Below are 5,788 nucleotides of genomic sequence, written 5' to 3'. Positions count from 1 at the left end.
AGCTGCTCCAGGATCCCGGGGAAGGTTCTGCCTGAGCATCCCCTGGCTTCCAGCCAGCTTTGAACATCCCCATGCTGTGGGGGGAATGACCCCAGGAGGGGTTCCCACAGCAACCCCCCTCCTGCTCTCTTAACAGCCCCCCAAGGGGCAGATCCTGCCCCGCTCTGCCCTGGCTGGGACAGCGTGCTGCTGCCTGGGAGACAGCGGGGCTGGCACGGGAGCCTTGTTTTTGAAGGGAAATGGCTGGGATAAATCACAGCGAGGAAAGTTAGGGCCGTCTTGGCCTGGCTCCAAGGATAAAATTAGCCCCGGCATGCAGGCCAGCGGGGTATTGTTAAACTAACAGCGACGCTGGGAATGCTGCGGGCTGCGCTCCATCCTCCCGGAGCCCTCCCCGGCCCCAGGCTGCAGGACGATCACGCTGAGGTACAGCCCTGCTCACAGCCTCCCTCCAGGCAGGATGTGCTTCCTCCTGCATCCCACAGCCCCTTCACCGTGGCCCCATCCCACCCTGGGTTCATTCCACACCAGTCCCATCCTAGCCCAACCTCATCCCACCCTCAGCACATCCTGCCTTGCCTCCATTCTGCCCTGTTCCCAGCACGCTCTGGTACCACCCCAACCCTATCCCATCCCAATCCCATCACACCTCAATCCCATCCCAATCCAATCCAATCCAATCCAATCCAATCCAATCCAATCCCATCCCACCTGAATCCCATCCCAGCCCAACCCCATGCCAACCCTGTTCTAGCCTGGCCCCATCCTAGCCTGGCCCTGTTCCACTCTAGTCCCATCCCAACCAGCCTGCATCCTTACATGGCACCATCCCACTCCATTTCCATCCCAGTCCCATCCCACTCTGGCCCCATCCTATCCCAACCCCATCCTGTGTTCTGCCTGTCCCACCCTGGTCCCATCCCACCCCAGCCTCATCCTCACCTGACCATATCCTTCCTCATTCCCTCCTCATCCCAGCCCCATCCCAGCTCAGCAGCCGTGGGAATGGTGTCTGACCCTGTGCTAATCCTGCTGGAGTGACAGTCCCCAGCCCTGCTGGCCATGCTCTGGGTGACCAGGGTGGCCTTGGCCCCACGCTGAGGCCAGAGATGTCCCTTCCCCCAGCCCTGCTCCCTCGGCAGCACAATGGGCACTGGGACTGAGCCTGCCACCGCCGTCCCCGGGCTGGCAGCCAGCCTCTGGCACTGCAGGCAGCCTCCAGAGCTGAGCCAGCATCTCAGCTCCCCTGGGACCTGGGATGGGAAAGGGCATCCCCTGCCTGGGGTGACCCGTGGAAGCTGGGTGCCTGGGATGTCCTGAGCTGGAGCAGGGAGATGTCCCAGCACCCCAGGAGTTCATCCTCTGCTCTGGTGTCCTGGCAGGGGGACAGTGATGGGGCCCTGTGCGCTGCATGCACCCCTTTGGAAGGCTGTGCCTCAGTTTCCCCAAAGGTGGACCTGTGCTCTTTGTGGTCCTTCAGCATCCACAAAGGTCTCCCTGCTCCACCATCCACCCCCTCATGTCTGGATCACACTCCCAGAAGACGGCAAATCCATTGGCTAGAACCTGTATTCCATTAGCATTCCTGCCTTTTCCCACTTGGCAGCAGGCAGCTGGGCCTTCACTGCCCGTGGTGGCATTTCAGAGTCTGCCTCGGCCAGATGGGGGGGGTTGAGCATTCTGCTGCTGCCCCCCACACCTCAAACAGCATCCTGCAATCGTGCCCAGGGTTGGAAGATAGAGCCAACCCCAAGCATTTTGGTGGCTGTCCCAGGGTGCAGGATGGTGGTGGGGAGGAGTCTGGGGGTGCTTCACATGCCCCAGCAGTGTCTGTCACTGCCTTTGTTATCTGTGACACAGCCTGTTCCCCGTTCCCACAAGAGAAAAAAAACAGGGCATAGAGGGCTGGGAGGAAGCTCTGGGAACATGGAGCAGATCCGTTTCCTCCTCCCACTTCCCAAGGCTTCTCCTGTGTGGGAAAGCCAAGGCCGAGGCCCTGTCAGTACTGACAGCAGGACTGGGAGGTGGCAGCAGCGGTGGTGGCTGGAGCATCCTTCCTGGAGAGCCCTGCAGCCAGCACCAGAGGGCCCGTGGCTGCCTCCCTTCCTGGTGCGGCTTCCCAGAGCTCCTGTCTTGCTGCTTCTCTTTGGGCCTCCCTCCACCACGGGAAGAAAACCTGGCATCCTTGTTCTGAGCTCTGGGAGACCAGGGTTTGTGCGTGGGCCAGGCTATCGGGCTGTAGGGACCTCCTGTGCATGAGCCCAGCAAGATGCTCCAGGGTGGGCAGAAAGAGCTGGGGTCCCACAGGGACCGGCCAAACAGCTGGAGGGCGAAGGATGAGAACGCTGGGACAAGCAGAGCTGCTGATCAGAGCCTCGTCAGCCACACGGATACACCCAGCAGCAGCGCTCAAAGATTCGGGATCGGCCGCCAAAGGAGCGCGGTGACCCAACCCAGCTCCTCCCCGGAGGAGCAGGGTGCAGCTGCGGGGCGGGCGGGCAGGACGGGGCTTGCTGTGCACGCCACGCTGCCGGCACACGCTGGCACGGGGGCTGGAGAGGCACAGCTGCCAACGGGGAGCAGGGAGCACCCCTGGGCAGCGGGGAGAAGTCCTGCCTGCCCATTAGGGTCAGCAGCAGCTCGGGGGATGGAGGCAAGTGGAGTTTCAGTGCCACCCCCACCGTGTGTCGGGCGGTGGATGAGCGTGTGCCCGCCTAGAGGAGTGGTTCCGGGCGGATGCAGGTGGGTGGACACAGGATGGATCAGGGCAGAGGGAGACAGCTCAGCCTGCCAGCTCCAATCTTTTAATTGCTGTGCTTCTCAAATATTTCCGAAGCATGACCCTGAGCTGGCTCCTCCAGGCAAAATTACGAGCACCAGCTGGTTCCCTTGAGCACCTCTGTATTCCCTTGGCTGTGGATATAAATGAAGCTCTGCTCCCAGCCCAGGGAAATTATGGTGGATCAGTGCTGTCTGCTTTAGGGAATCAGCTGGAAACCAGCTCTAATGGGGGTGTGAGCCAACCCAGCTCCTCCCATGAGTGTGAACCTCCAGGTTCCCCCTGCTAGGCACAGCCAGGGTGATGCTCAGGTCAGACCCTGTCCCAGCTCTCTGTGCCAGCCTGGATTCTCTCTCTCCAGTCCTGGGAAGGTGTTGAGCATGGGGAAGTCGGTCCTGCAGTGCCAGGGAGCTGTGTCTCTGGGTGTGTTGTTTGTGCAGGAGGGGTGGGGAGCCCGGGCTCTGGATGTGGTTATCCCTCCGTCATTGTCTGTCTGCCTTGCAGTTGCTGGGTGTGGAAACAGAGGTCAGGCTCAATTTGTCTGAAATTTAAATCGCAGCTGGGCTGGGGAGCCGTGGCAGGCACGGGAATGCTTTCTGGTGGCCGGGTCCTCACCACTCCACATTTTCCCCGGGACCTGGGAACCTCCTCTGGCCCTGCAGTGTAAATCTGTGTGCTTTATCTCCCGTGGGCAGGTGGTGGGACAGATGCCAGGTTCCCGGGGCCAGCCCCGGCCCTGTGTGGGTTTGTTTGAGGTGCTCCCAGGGTGACGTTCCAGCTCTTCCCCCGGGCTCCATCCCGTCCTGCCGGGCTTGCTGCCAGCCGAGCCAGTTCTGCAGGCTGTGGGCACGGCTGGCCCCAATCAGACAGGCACGTAGCAGGGAGGGAGGGCTCCCGGCATCCCGGGGCACTGGGCTTGGCTCGCAGCCCAGTGGAGGTACTGAGCCCTGTCACACTAGGCAGCTGTCAGCCTCGGCTCCGGCTCTGAGCTTTCCTCGCAGGACAGCTCCTAGGAGGACCTGACCCCCCTTCACCTGCCGCGGTGTCCTCCTGCCCTCCCAGGAGACTGCTCCTCATCACCTGCCATCAGGCAGCACCCTGGGATGCTGCTCCTGGCTCCTGGGGAAATCCAGAGCATCTCCTGCGGCTGCTGAGAGCTGCCAGGGAGGTTTTGGGTTTGGGACAGGGAGGCTGGAGCCCTGGGACAATACCTCAGAACAGAGTGGGGCTGCTGCCTGAGCTCAGGGGGCTCCTGTGCTCACTCCCAGGAGAAATGTGGACAATGCTGTTCCAAGGTCCAGAGCAGTGGAGATTTTGGAGGCAAGTGATGCTTTCATGGGTCCCAGTCTCCTGAAGCCGGGCTGGGAATGAAGTCCCACCTTTGCTGAACCCCTGCATTTGCATGTCAAAAGCTCCCCGGAGGGGTTTCAAAGCCAAAGGATCCATCCTGCCCCGGGTGAATTCTTTGTTTGCAATTGAATAGGTGCCTGGAAACTGGTTCGGTCACCCCAGCTGAGACAGCCTCCCCTCCTGCTCTGTGTCCATCCCTACCTGTGAGCCCCAGTGCCTCCAGCTCCTGCTGAAACCTGACCTGGGACCAGCTGCTGGTGTTACTGACCCAGGAGAGGTGTTGGATCCAGCCTGTCACAGGTGGGATGGCCCTGGGGTTACAGTCCCTTTCCTTCTTCCCAAGATGCTCTCCCAGGACTCTGGGGACAGGCTGGGAGAGCTGGGGTGTTCACCTGGAGAGGAGAAGGCTCCAGGGAGATCTTAGAGCCCTTCCAAAGGCCAAAACGGGCTCCAAGAGACCCGGAGAGAGACTTTGGACAAGGGCCTGGAGTGACAGGACAGGACAGGGGGTAAATGGCTTCCCACTGGCAGAGGGCAGGGATAGATGGAATCTTGGGAAGAAATTGTTCCCTGTGAGGGTGCTGAGGCCCTGGCAGAGGGTGCCCAGAGAAGCTGTGGCTGCAGCCTGGGCTAGTGGAAGGTGTCCCTGCCCATGGAAGAATGGTGGAACAAGATGACCTTTAAGGCCCCTTCCAACCCACACCATGCCATGATCTTCCCTGAACCTCTGCTAGCTTTATAGCCAGCTTGGCAGGGAAGGGCCTGGCCAGGAAACTTCTGAGGCTGGTTGGGCTGTGGTTTGTGTTTCATGCCCTCCTGGGTCCTCAGCCCTTCCTCAGGTGGGGGGGAGGCAGCACTGAAGCTGCATCTGATCCTGCAAACCTGGAATAACCCAGTCCTTCAGCTCTGAGGATTTAAATTCTGCCAGCAGAGTTTGGCCCTGGAGAGCTGCTGTCCGTTTTCCAGGTTACTGCCTGTCCTCCCTTGACCTCAGGAAGGGGATGTTTCCCAGCAGCAGGAATACAACCACAAGCCTTAAAAATAACCTGGTTTGCTTTCAGTGTTCCTTACAAAATAGGCCACGTTCCTTCTGTTTAATCCCTGGGCACGAGGCGAGAATCGCTGGGAAGGAAAACACAGCCCTCGGTGGATGGAGGTGGATGCAGCCCCCATCCCTCACTGGGGGTATGTAAATAGTGAAGAGAATAAAAATGTGTGTTTGAATGGGATGGGGAGGTGCAGAGCTGTGATCTGGAGTCAGTGGCAGAAGTTGTCCCAACCCTTGGGAGCAGCGTGGCCGTGGCAACCTCCCAGGGATGGCGTGGGCAGCAAGGTCACCCTGACCCCATTTCACCGAGGGGAGAGGGTGTAATTTGCCTCTGAGCAGAAGGAAACCTCATTTTTTCCCTCTAGGTGAGGCAGGAGAGGGTTTTGGAGGTGGGGAGCAGACATCCATCAGCCTCCCCCTTGGGCCAAACAGGCTCAGAGGTGCCAGCCCTGTCCTGGGGGGCGTGGGGACACACGGGGTGCCTGCCTGCACCCTGATGGCTTTGGGTGCCCACGAGATGTGCCAGCAGCAGCTGAAGCAGGGCAGGTGTGATTTACTGCTCAGCAAAGGTCTGGCACCATAAACCCAGCCAGGAAAACTGCTGGCATGAT

The sequence above is a fragment of the Fringilla coelebs genome, assembly GCF_963513975.1.
Source record: "Fringilla coelebs genome assembly, chromosome: 12".
NCBI lineage: Eukaryota > Metazoa > Chordata > Aves > Passeriformes > Fringillidae > Fringilla > Fringilla coelebs.
This window is presented reverse-complemented; position numbering follows the sequence as displayed.